Raw genomic sequence first — 14,553 nt, forward strand, 5'->3', positions numbered from 1 at the left:
CTTTAACCCTTTCCCGACCTATGACGAAAATGAACGTCATGGTCGGGTATTAGTTCCCGCACCAGGACGTTCATTTTCGTCACTATTTCAAACTGTCACTCTGTGTATACACAGAGTAACAAGACCGCGTTGCCAGCTGTCCCAGACAGCTGACACAACAGCCTTGCCGGTCAGCGGACCATCGCCGCTGCTTTTGGCAATTAACCCCTTAAATGCGGCGACCGATGCGATCGCCACATTTAAGGGGTTTGGAGCATATCGGCAGCCCCCACGAAGTGATTGTCCGGGCTGCCGATGCTTGTTGTAAGTAGTGTAATGTACTCTAGCAGCGATCAAAGCTGCAAGTCTAAATGTCCCCTAGTGGGACAAGTAAAAAAAGTTAAAAAAGGTAATAAAAATGTTTTAAAAAAAGTGTAAAAATAAAAGTTATAAGTTACATAAACAAAAAATGCTTTTTTTTTTTCCTATAATAAGACTTTAATTTTAGGAAAAAAATTAACACGTTAAAAAAGTACACATATTTGGTATCACCGCGTTTGTAACGACCCAAACTATAAAACTATAATGTTATTTTTCCCGCACGATGAACACCCCAAAAAAAAAAAATAGTACCAATAAAAACTACAATCCGTCCCGCAAAAAACAAGCCCTTGCACCGCTTTTTTGACTAAAAAATAAAAATGTTATGGCTCTCAGAATATGGTGACACAGAAAATAATTTTTTGTTCTAAACAAGTGATTTTATTGCGCAAACGCTGCAAAACATAAAAAAAGATATACATATGGTATCGCCATAATCGTACCGACTCACAGAATAAAGTAAAAAGGTCATTTATAGCGTACGGTGAACGCCACAAAAAAATTAACTAAAAAACATTGTCAGAATTCCTGATTTTGTTCAGGATTGCAAAAAAATGTAATAAAAAGTGATTAAAAAATCGCATGTACCCCAAAATGGTGCCAATGTAAACTACAGATTGTCCCGCAAAAAAATAAACCCTCACACGGCTTTGGTCGTGAAAAAATAAAAAAATTCTGGCTTTCAGAATATGGCGATGCAAAATGTGCAGTGTTCCAAAATCGGATAAGATTGGGCGCCATTTATCGGTGCGACATCGGCCACATTTCTATGAATTATTATTTATTTAACCCATTATTATACCCTCTTATTATGCCCTGATGTACTCTGCCCAGCTTACATATGCCCCCACATTATTAACTGAAATACCAGTAAAACCCCAAACAAAACTACTACCAAGCAAAATCTGTGCTCCAAAAGCAAAATGGCGCTCCCTCCCTTCTGAGCCCTGCAGCGTGCCCAAACAGCAGTTTTTGCCCACATATATGGCATCTCCATACGCGGGAGAACCTTCTTAACGTTTTATGAGGTATTTGTCTTTAGTGGCACAAACTAGGCACAACATATTATGCACTAAAATGGCATATCAGTGGAAAATTGCAATTTTTCCTTTGAACCATCCAATGTGCATTAACACCTTTGCGCACCATGACTTAATAGTACGTCATTGTGCGGGGGTTGATGTATGGAGCCGGCTCACGTGCTGTGCCCACTCCATACGCTGCGGGTGTCAGCTGTGTATTACAGCTGACACCCGGGACTAACAGACAGGTACAGCGATTGCTCTGTTACAGAAGCCTGTAAAAATAACAATATACTGCAATAGATTAGTATTGCAGTGTATTGTACCAGCGATCCAATGATCGCTGGATAAAGTCCCCTAAGGGGACTAATAAAATGTGTAGAATAATTAAAGTTATTAGTCTTGAGATGTTCTGCCAGATGATAACCAAACATTGTCCCTGTCACGGTCCCTGTCATGGCTTCGTTCACTTCTGCATCGGGGCTCCGTTCATGGGTTCCGTCGGAGCTTTCCGTCAGGGGAACCCATGAACGGATTTCAAACTGAAACAAACGGAAACCATAGGTTGCCGTTTGCATCACCATTGATTTCAATGGTGACGTATCTGGTGCAAATGGTTTCCGTTTGTCACCGTTGTTTAAGGGTTCCGTCGTTTTGACAGAATGAATAGCGCAGTCAACTACGGTATTGATTACGTCAAAGCGACGGAACCCTTAAACAACGGTGGTTTCTGTTTATTTAAGTGTGGATTCCGTTCATGGGTTCCCCTGAGGGAAAGCTCAGACGAAACCCATGAACGGAGTCCCAACGCAGATGTGAACGAAGCAATTCTGATATTGAATTATATTAGGAATTATATTAGCGAAATGCTATGTATGCCATTTAAGCCAGAGCTTTATTTATATAGCTGTGGTTAAACTCAACGTGATCTGCTGTGTACGAAGAAAATTTAATTTTATGTGTCTTACAAGGACGTTGCACAAGTACAATAAAATGGAAAGCAGACATTGTTCATAATTTGGCATGCATGGATCATTTACTTAAATGGAAGGGGAAACTCTTGAGAACATGGTAACATTCTGACAAACAGATATTAAAACCGGGAAGTAACCGTTATAAAAACAAACACTGAACTATCTGATGGAACATTTGGCATCAGCCTACAAGGCAGTGACGTGTCATGGATCTTCCAAATAAAATCTGGAGATTTTCATAAAGTAAAGTAAAAAAAAACTGTACAGTGGTTGGTCTGTGCAGACGGACTGATGTGTTTATATCTGCTGTGTGAATTCTTGATACTTGTTTATGTCTCTAACATATTGTACAAGAAAAACAATGCTCATAGTTTTCTAAACCTCGTTCACATGCATTATACTGGAAACAGACATCGCATCCGTCATTCTTATCTTTTGCATAATTTTTCACATTGACTTTATTGGAAATATAAAGGTTGATGTGAATTAGCGTAAAACTTTTCAGTATATTAATGGACTGCAGACTGTAGACACATATTACATGACAAAGGTTTAACAAAGACAACAGCTGAAAACCGGTAAGTAATTTTCCTTTGGGTCTTAAACTCTGGACTCTAAATACACATGTTTTATATCCTGTTATTTAAAATAAGCATTACCACACATTTATATTATAAAATGTTACATAACTGCTGTAGGTCAATGCAATAGAAAAGTTGATGTAGACAGTGCAAATCTGATAAGGTGGACAGATGACTCTTTCCCGTCTCTTGCATATGGCTTTGACAGACATCCCTATATAACCTAAGATATGTCATTCCAGATTTTCAAAGTGACTTCTTTATACTCTGTGATATTTCTGTTTGCTCTTCTAATTGTCTTGGGGTAAGACTACACGGAGCGGCACTGACACGGTCGCAACACGGCCAACAACCGTGCTGGCACTATGTAGGAGCGGCTGTCAAATACCTCGTTAAGGGGTATTCCGGTTCCATGCGCATGCCATAGGGAATGAATAGGGGATAAGTTGTCGTAATTTGCTAAATCGTGCGTGTATTAATTCATGGCCGCACGATTTTGCAGATAAAGAGATGGGTTACCCACGTTAACATGCGGCCACTAACAGGCTGTTTCACAGCCGCACCGAACATGGTGCTGACGCAGTTGTTAGCCGCATTGCGACCGTGCCAGGGCCGCTCCGTGTGGCCCTACCCTTAGTGTCATGGCTTTGTAATGAAATTCTCAGAACGCCTTACTAATGAAACACATAATACCGTTTCTCTCTTTCTATTAAGTCGATTATTTTTATTCAAATGTTAGCCTTGCACAAACATGTTAACAACATTAACTGGAAGGTGATTAAGGCTACATTCACACCACAGTGAAAAAAAAATGGCCATTAAAAACTGATCAACTGTTTTTTATGGCCATTTTGCATCAGTGTGTCTCCAAATTTTCATCCATTTCCAGTCCGTCTGTATGTTTTTAATGGCCGTTTGACATCCCTTTTGCATCTGCTTTACATGGCCATTAAAAAAACTGATGAATTTCATTGGTCAGGCTTTTTTTGTCCCAGTCCCCTGAAAACACCCAAAGGAAGGTCACATGTTCACCTAGACACTATTTTCTCTGGCTTTCACAGCATAGAGACCTTTGTTGATTCCCTAGTATTTCTGTATTGTTTTCTGGAGTATTTATAGCTATTTGTGGATTTAAGATGATGCCACACAGCCCCCCTGTAGATGATGCCACACAGCCCCCCTGTAGATGATGCCACACAGCCCCCCTGTAGATGATGCCACACAGCCCCCATGTAGATGATGCCACACACCTCCCTGTATATGATGCCACACAGTCCCCCTGTAGATAATGCCACACTGCCTCCCTGTAGATGATGACACACAGCCTCCCTGTATATGCCACACAGATGATGTAGATGATGCCACACAGACCCCATGTATATGCGACATAGACCCCCTGTAGTTGATGCCACACACTCTGTATATGATGCTACACAGCCCCCCCCCCCCCCCTGTAGATGATGCCAAAAAAAAAAAAAAACCCCTGTAGATTCCACACTGCCTCCCTGTAGATGATCATAAACGGCGCTGCTACTGGGAAACAGAAGATGCAAAGGATAATAACTATTTATTGTGAGCATTATATAAGGTAGACATTAAATGTACAGTAAAAGATAATAAATGAGTAAAAACGAACCATTTTTCGTGCTGTGGATCGCACAAGTGCACAGGCGTCGCCAAAGCGTCCCTGGAGTCAAGGCAACCACTCTCAGCTATGAGAGCCGGTACGGGTTATAAAGAGGAACTGGAAGTATCATAAAAATGCTGGTAACAAGGTAAGACAATTGAATAACTCAATACATGTATTGTAACTAAGAATTCCTCAAGCCATTAGAGTTTATACATTTAAAACAGATAATTAGTTATTGCTATAGCACATAATTAACAGTATAGCATAGAATTATCAATCAAGGGAAGATTCAGATATGTCATTAAGACCTTCTGGATTGAGAGTAATAAGTTTAAAAATCCAATAATTTTCTCTCTGTTTTAATTTTTGAAAGCGATTTGAACATCAGGTGATATTTGTTCTTTGGGGATGATACTAATGCGGTCAAATTGGCAGTGTTGTGATGAAGCACAGTGACGGGAAACACTGTGTTTAAGGAATCCCTTCAGCACATTGAACCCTATGTTTATTGATTCTACTTCGTAAGCATTGAATTGTCCTACCAATATATTGTAACCGACATGAACATTCCAAAAGTTATATAACATACATACTCCCACAGTTAAGAAAAGACTTAATGGGAAAAACTTCAGAGGTGACAAAAACGTCCTTTCTATGTGAAAATTTTTTACAGCATAAACATCGTGCTTGACCACATTTAAAGGACCCAATTAAAGCTGGGAAAATTCTTGGAGTGAGAGGCTTAGGGTTATATATTCTGCTGGGAGCTAGAATATTTTGCAAATTGGATGACCGTCTGAAAGTAATGGTTGGTTTATACGGCAGAATATCTTTTAGGAAAGGATCGTTTTTCAGGATGTGCCAATGTTTAGTCAGAATTAACCTCACGGATTTGTTCCCACTATTAAATTATGTAATAAAATTATTTCTACAGTTTAAACCTTCCTTTTTCGTTTTACTTGGTTGATACACGATTCTTGGGTTAATTCAGCAGCTCTGGAGCGTGCTCCTTTAATAAGATTTACTGGAAAAAAAAATTCCCTAAATCTTTTTTTCCACGATATTACATTCTCTATTGAAATTGTTTTCAGGAGAGCAGTTCTTCCTTACTCTTCTGAACTGTCCGAAGGGGACATTTTTAATCCACGGTGGGTAGTGCGCACTCCTCAAGTCAACGTAGCTATTGACATCTACAGCTTTAAAGTGTGTTTTAGTGTCAAATTTATTTGTCTTTTTGTCAAAGCTAATAGTCAAGTCCAAGAAATCAATAAAACCAGTGGAAAATGTATGAGTGAAGGTTAAACCAAAGTCGTTCGAATTGAGTAAATCAATAAAAGCAGAGGCTTCTTCTTCCTCTCCCTTCCACACAAAAAACAGGTCGTCAATATAACGCCTGTATAATAAAATTCTGTCATTAAAAACATGATTAGCATAAATATAATTATCCTCAAAGGTACCCATATAAAGATTGGCGTATGCCGTGGCAAAACGAGAACCCATTGCACAGCCCTTTATCTGATTATAATAGTTATTGCCAAAACTGAAAACATTATGTTTCAGAATGTATTCTATGCAATTGGTTAAAAACTGGGTTTGTGCTAATGGTATGTCAGAGTTGGAGGCTAGAACGGATTCAACCACTTTTAGACCTCTGTCATGGGAAATGTTACTGTAAAGGGCTGTGATATCTGCTGTTAGGGAGTGCACCGAAGATATGGAGGGGTCAATTCTTAATTCTTGTAAATTTTTGATAAGCTGAGTGGAATCTCTCAAGTAGGACGGAAGTTTGAGGACGAATGGCTGAAGGTGCAGATCAACGAAATGAGAGAGGTTGCTAATGAGGGATCCAATACCAGAAATAATAGGGCGGCTCGGTGGGTTGGAGGAGGAATTATGGATTTTGGGCAGGTGATAAATAAAGGGCATACTTGGGCACAGTACCTGAAGGAAATTTCTTTCCTTTTTAGTTAGCAGCCTATCTGAAAACGCTGTGTCAATTACATTTTTCTAATCACAAATAAAATTGGGCAGTGGATTAGCAGGTAGTTTCAAATAAAACGCACTGTCTGATAAAATTTTTGAGGTTTCGCTTAGGTAGTCATATTTGTCTTGGATAACAATGCCCCCCCCCCCCTATGTCAGCAGAGCGGATAACAATATCCTTATTTTCATGTAATGCTTTGATAGCCCTTCTTTCATTGAGGGTCAGATTATAGGGCATAGTGCATGTTTGGTCCAATGCTCTAAATTCGTTTCCAACTAGTGTCGAAAAGGTATCCAGAAAGGAACCTTGGTGGTGTAGAGGATACAAGTTGGACTTAGGGTGAGCATCAACGCTGACAGCTACATGAGTTGGTTCACCATTCAAAGGATCAATTTGCGGTAACGGTGCAGTAGTAAAATCTGACATAGAGAAATGTCTAATCAATGTAAGCTTTCTGACAAAACTGTTAAGATCCATAAAAAGTTCGAAGGTGTAGGGCAAAATGAAAGGCCTTGACTTAACAAACTAATTTCATGGCAATTAAGAGCATAAGTGGATAAATTGAAAAGCTTCACTGTTTGTTCCTATATTTTTTCGGTTGAGCCTGAACTAACTTAATTTTTTCGATTTCTACCTCCTCTCTTTCCTCTATATCTATGTCTGTCTAATTTTCTTTTCGTGGAGATTTTTTGTATTTTTGGAAAAAAATTGGTAATAGTCTGTACCTTGGGACTTGTAATGTATAGTATTAGGAAGTCTTTGCTTTTTACCTTCGCAGTAATCGGGGGCATAGTCAACTGAGACGGAAGACCTAAAAAAGAAATTGTAGAGATGGTATTATCCATCGATAAAGAGGGGTGATCCAAGGTGGGTTTAATCATAGTATGAGTTTGTTCGTTCTGTTCAATTATGGGTCCGGAATCATGTGAGCTTTGGGGAGATGCCACATTATGTACTGAATAATTAAAACTAGATTGTTCAATAGAATCGGGAGTGCTATTTATGGATAATTGCATTAGAGAGCTTATGCTGTCATGCTTCTGAGAGTCAATAGAGTCGTTAAACTGTGGAGAAGGTGGGCAAAAGTTTGATGTGTCGCATGATAGTAAATTCATACGTAAAAGTTGAGTGTCTAGTTCAACTGCTTTGAAGGCATTAATAGGTATGCTGGAAAGTTGATATTTGGGGGAATTGGGAGCTATGTGTGGAATAATTGGTGAAAAAATGGGATCAGTAGAGGGAAATTTATTAAAAGGTGCTGCCCGACTAGAGGATTTATTAATTAAGTTGACACTGTTCATGTTATGTGGTGAATTAGTCATTCCTATGTCAAAATCGGTTCTATTAGTCTTTTTAAACTTTAGATTATTTCGAAAAGATCTGCTATAGGCAGAAGACAAGTTTGGTTGAGTAATAGTCGATGGTTGAACCTGTTTAGAAGGGATCCGATCAATATTAGGATGTCCAGACTCCTTATTAAGTGAGGGGGGTGCATGTTGAGTCGTTTCCACTCCACACTTTTTTCGACACTAACTCGTTTTCATACGTAGCTAGTCTATTACTAGTAGAGATTTCCAATCTGTGGAAATCCTGATGTTCCATAAAATTAAGTAACTGCTCTTTTATTGCGTTAATTTCAAGAGTAAGGGACCTGCTAATTGCACATCTTTTAGACCTAAGCATTTCTAAAAAGCCGTTGTTGCATTGTCCAATAAAGTTATACCAATCTGTATTAAACGAATTCTCTGAAGGGTAGGGGTTATTAAACAATATTCTTAAACCCCTAGGGGAAATTTTCTCATCCATATAGAGCTTTAAAAAGCGACAGTCAATGTTCTGCAGAGCCTCCCTCTTCAAGGTGTCCAAACGGAAGAAAAGGTCTGTCATAGTCTTGGTTTGTTCAGGGGTAAATTTGTTACTCACTATTATGGATGTCCCCGGGGGGATCCTGGCCCCAATAGATTGTAGTATTAGGAGTTCACGTAGGTGGTCTCTGTTGTCGACATAATCCAACATCGCAGGGTAGAATTCAGAGAAGGAGACTCAGAAGAATCCAAAATGAGGGGAGTCACAAATCAAATCGCGGCAGCCAGTGCAGGAGGAAGTTTCTGGAAAATATTGAATTTTGTAAATTTCACCTCTACTTTGCTTTATTTCCTGTGAAATGCCTAAAGGGTTAAAATACTTTCTGAAAGCTATTTTGAATACTTTGAGGTGTGCAGTTTTTAAAATGGGTGATTTATGGGGACTTTCTAATATATAAGGCCCTCAAAGCCACTTCAGAACTGAACTGGTCCCTGAAAATATAGCCTTTTGAAATTTTCTTGAAAATGCGAGAAATTCTAGCTAAAGTTCTAAGCCTTGTAACGTCCTAGAAAAATAAAAGGGCGTTCAAAAAACGATGCAAACATAAAGTAGACATATAGGAAATGTTAACTAGTAAATATTTTGTGTGGTATTACAATCTGTTTTTACAAGCAGATACATTACAATTTAGAAAAATGCAGATTTTTGCAAATTTTCTCAACATTTTGGTGTTTTTTACAAATAAATATTGAATTTAACGACAAAATTTTTTCAGTATCATAAAGTACAACATGTCACGAGAAAACAATCCCAGAATCGCTTGGATAGGAAAATGCATTCTGGAGTTATTACCACATAAAGTAAGACGTCAGATTTGCAAAAATCGGCTGTGTCCACAAGGCCAAAACAGGCTTAGACACTAAGCGGTTAAACAGGTTCAACCATCGACTATTACTCAACCAAACTTGTCTTCTGCCTATAGCAGATCTTTTCGAAATAATCTAAAGTTTAAAAAGACTAATAGAACCGATTTTGACATAGGAATGACTAATTCACCACATAACATGAACAGTGTCAACCTAATTAATAAATCCTCTAGTCGGGCAGCACCTTTTAATAAATTTCCCTCTACTGATCCCATTTTTTCACCAATTATTCCACACATAGCTCCCAATTCCCCCAAATATCAACTTTCCAGCATACCTATTAATGCCTTCAAAGCAGTTGAACTAGACACTCAACTTTTACGTATGAATTTACTATCATGCGACACATCAAACTTTTGCCCACCTTCTCCACAGTTTAACGACTCTATTGACTCTCAGAAGCATGACAGCATAAGCTCTCTAATGCAATTATCCATAAATAGCACTCCCAATTCTATTGAACAATCTAGTTTTAATTATTCAGTACATAATGTGGCATCTCCCCAAAGCTCACATAATTCCGGACCCATAATTGAACAGAACGAACAAACTCATACTATGATTAAACCCACCTTGGATCACCCCTCTTTATCGATGGATCATACCATCTCTACAATTTATTTTTTAGGTCTTCCGTCTCAGTTGACTATGCCCCCAATTACTCCGACGGTAAAAAGCAAAGACTTCCTAATACCATACATTACAAGTCCCAAAGTACAGACTATTACCAATTTTTTTCCAAAAAAACAAAAAATCTCCACGAAAAGAAAAATTAGACATGGAGAGGAGGTAGAAATCGAAAAAATATAGTTAGTTCAGGCTCATCCGAAAAAATACAGGAACAAACAGTGAAGCTTTTCAATTTATCCACTTATGCTCTTAATTGCCATGAAATTAGTTTGTTAAGTCAAGGCATTTCATTTTGCCATACAGCTCCCCCTGACACCTTCGAACTTTTTATGGATCTTAACAGATTTGTCAGAAAGCTTACATTGATTAGACATTTCTCTATGTCAGATTTTACTACTGCACCGTTACCGCAAATTGATCCTTTGAATGATGAACCAACTCATGTAGCTGTCAACGTTCATGTTCACCCTAAGTCCAACTTTTATCCTCTACACCACCAAGGTTCCTTTCTGGATACCTTTTCGACACTAGTTGGAAACGAATTTAGAGCATTGGACCAACCATGCACTAGGCCCTATAATCTGACCCTCAATGAAAGAAGGGCTATCAAAAGATTACGTGAAAATAAGGATATTGTTATCCGCTCTGCGGACAAAGGGGGGGGGCATTGTTATCCAAGACAAATATGACTACCTAAGCGAAACCTCAAAAATTTTATCAGACAGTGCGTTTTATTTGAAACTACCTGCTAATCCACTGCCCAATTTTATTTGCGATTATAAAAATTTAATTGACACAGCGTTTTCAGATAGGCTGCTAACTAAAAAGGAACGAAATTTCCTTCAGGTACCGTGCCCAAGTATGCCCTTTATTTATCACCTGCCCAAAATCCATAATTCCTCCTCCAACCCACCGGGCCGCCCTATTATTTCTGGTATTGGATCCCTCATTAGCAACCTCTCTCATTTCGTTGATCTGCACCTTCAGCCATTCATCCTCAAACTTCCGTCCTACTTGAGAGATTCCACTCAGCTTATCCAAAATTTACAAGATTTAAGAATTGACCCCTCCATATCTTCGGTGCACTTCCCAACAGCAGATGTCACAGCCCTTTACAGTAACATTCCTCATAACAGAGGTCTAAAAGTGGTCGAATCCGTTCTAGCCTCCAACTCTGACATACCATTAGCACAAACCCAGTTTTTAACCAATTGCATAGAATACATTCTGAAACATAATGTTTTCAGTTTTGGCAATAACTATTATAATCAGATAAAGGGCTGTGCAATGGGTTCTCGTTTGGCACCGGCATACGCCAATCTTTATATGGGTACCTTTGAGGATAATTATATTTATGCTAATCATGTTTTTAATGACATAATTTTATTATACAGGCGTTATATTGACGACCTGTTTTTTGTGTGGAAGGGAGAGGAAGAAGAAGCCTCTGCTTTTATTGATTTACTCAATTCGAACGACTTTGGTTTAACCTTCAGGGTATGTTCACACGATGAGAGGTATTTACGTGTGAAAAGACAGACTGTTAACAGCTGCCTCGTTTCACACGTAAATGCTCCTCCTCGCATTTTGCGAGCCGTCTGAGACGCTCATAAATCTTGAGCTGTGCTTCATTGAGTTCAATGAAGAACAGCTCAAATTACGTGGCAAAGAAGTGCCCTGCACTTCTTTGCCGAGGCAGTCCATTTATGCGTCGTCGTTTGACAGCTGTCAAACGACAACGCGTAAATGACAGGTCGTCTGCACAGTACGTCGGCAAACCCATTCAAATGAATGGGCAGATGTTTGCCGACGTATTGTAGCCCTATTTTCAGGCGTAAAACGAGGCATAATACGCCTCGTTTACGCCTGAAAATAGGTCGTGTGTACCCAGCCTCACTCATACATTTTTCACTGGTTTTATTGATTTCTTGGATTTGACTATTAGCTTTAACAAAAAGACAAATAAATTTGACACTAAAACACACTTTAAAGCTGTAGATGTCAATAGCTACATTGACTTGAGGTGTGCGCACTACCCACCGTGGATTAAAAATGTCCCCTTCGGACAGTTCAGAAGAGTAAGGAAGAACTGCTCTTCTGAAAACAATTTCAATAGAGAATGTAATATCCTGGAAAAAAGATTTAGGGATTTTTTTTTTCCAGTAAATCTTATTAAAGTAGCACGCTCCAGAGCTGCTGAATTAACCCAAGAATCGTGTATCAACCAAGTAAAAACGAAAACTGTAGAAATAATTTTATTACATCATTTAATAGTGGGAACAAATCCGTGAGGTTAATTCTGACTAAACATTGGCACATCCTGAAAAACTATCCTTTCCTAAAAGATATTCTGCCGTATAAACCAACCATTACTTTCAGACGGTCGACCAATTTGAGAAATATTCTAGCTCCCAGCAGAATATATAACCCTAAGCCTCTCACTCCAAGAATTGTCCCAGCTTTAATTGGGTCCTTTAAATGTGGTCAAGCACGATGTTTATGCTGTAACAATATTTCACATAGAAAGGAAGTTTTTACCTCAACAGTCACCTCTGAAGTTTTTCCCATTAAGTCTTTTCTTAACTGTGGGAGTATGTATGTTATATACCTTTTGGAATGTTCATGTCGGTTACAATATGTTGGTAGGACAATTCAATGCTTACGAAGTAGAATCAATAAACATAGGTTCAATGTGCTGAAGGGATTCCTTAAACACAGTGTTTCCCGTCACTGTGCTTCATCACATAACTGCCAATTTGACCGCATTAGTATCATCCCCAAAGAACAAATATCACCTGATGTTCCTAATCGCTTTCAAAAATTAAAACAGAAAGAAAAATATTGGATTTTTAAACTTATTACTCTCCATCCAGAAGGTCTTAATGATATATCTGAATCTTCCCTTGATTGATAATTCTATGCTATACTGTTAATTATGTGCTATAGCAATAACTAATTATCTGTTTTAAATGTATAAACTCTAATGGTTTGAGGAATTCTTAAAGTTACAATACATGTATTGAGTTATTCAATTGTCTTATCTTGTTACCAGCATTTTTATGATACTTCCATTTCCTCTTTATAACCCGTACCGGCTCTCGTAGCTGAGTGTGGTTGCCTCGACTCCAGGGATGCTTTGGCGGCGCCTGTGCACTTGTGCGATCCACAGCACGAAAAATGGTTAGTTTTTACTCATTTATTATCGTTTACTGTACATTTAACGTCTACCTTATATAATGCTCACTGTTAATACCTTTTCATGTGACTTTTTTATGAGAGTTTTAATAGGTATGTTTTTACGACCTTTTTTTACGGTCTTGTTTTTACTGTCTTTTTACCTAATTGGTTACTCTACGCTTTTAACAGCACCTAAATGTATCTTTGTCATGCTAATTTTAATTTCTTCAAATATTGATTGCTATTGCTTCATTCTGTTTGTCAAATATTATTACTTATATGGTATATATATATTCTTTGGTTTAAATAGTTACGACTCTAAACTTTGACCTGCATGATGACGTCACCAGGGCACTTTGACCCCGGTCACATTGGCGGTTTTTTTCACTATGTGATGTATTTAAATAGTGATGTTTGGACGGACATGTTTTATGGCCTGTTGAAGATGCCGGTGCGGCATTGAAACGCGTAGCCTTTCACAATAAATAGTTATTATCCTTTGCATCTTCTGTTTCCCAGTAGCAGCGCCGTATATGATCCCCTCTTTTGCATCTTTATTTATTACATTTCCGGTGGCCAACGGGTCCAACCGGCTTTGGAACTCGGCAGCAGCACTTTTTACTTATGGTTGACACGCTTTTTTCCATCTGACCCTTTGTTGAGCATTTACTTGTTTTGAACTGGCCTTACCGCCTTGGATTTAATTACACTATGTGGCGCCGTGCTCTTTTCCTCTATCTCTCTCCCTGTAGATGATGACACACAGCCTCCTGTATATGCCACACAGCCTCCCTGTATATGCCACACAGATGATGTAGATGATGCCACACAGACCCCATGTATATGCAACACAGACCCCCTGTAGTTGATGCCACACACCCTGTATATGATGGCACACAGCCCCCCTGTAGATGCCAAAAAAAACCCCTGTAGATGCCACACTGCCTCCCTGTAGATGATGACACATAGCCTCCTGTATATGCCACACAGCCTCTCTGTAGATGATGCCACACTGCCTCCCTGTAGATGATGACACACAGCCTCCCTGTATATGCCACACAGCCTCCCTGTATATGCCACACAGATGATGTAGATGATGCCACACAGACCCCATGTATATGCAACACAGGCCCCCTGTAAATGATGCCACACACCCTGTATTTGATGCCACACAACCCCCCTGTAGATGATGCCACAAAAACCCCCTGTAGATGCCACACTGCCTCCCTGTAGATGATGACACACAGCCTCCTGTATATGCCACACAGCCTCTTTGTAGATGATGCCACACAGACCCACTGTATATGCCACACGGACCCCCTGTAGTTGATGCCACACACCTCCCTGTAGATGATACCACACAGTCCCCCTGTATATGCCACACAGACCCCCTATAGATAATGCCACACAACTCCCTGTATATGAAGCCACACAGCCTCTCTTTAGATGATGGCACACAGACC

General features: G+C 39.1%; 1 protein-coding gene across 1 annotated transcript in view; it reads left to right on the forward strand.

The window, feature by feature from the left end:
- MCTP1 (multiple C2 and transmembrane domain containing 1) overlaps window positions 1–14,553 on the forward strand; it is an 857,273-nt gene that overhangs the window by 128,527 nt on the left and 714,193 nt on the right. The window lies entirely within an intron of this gene.

The sequence above is a fragment of the Rhinoderma darwinii genome, chromosome 1 (assembly GCF_050947455.1).
Source record: "Rhinoderma darwinii isolate aRhiDar2 chromosome 1, aRhiDar2.hap1, whole genome shotgun sequence".
Classification (NCBI taxonomy): Eukaryota; Metazoa; Chordata; class Amphibia; order Anura; family Rhinodermatidae; genus Rhinoderma; species Rhinoderma darwinii.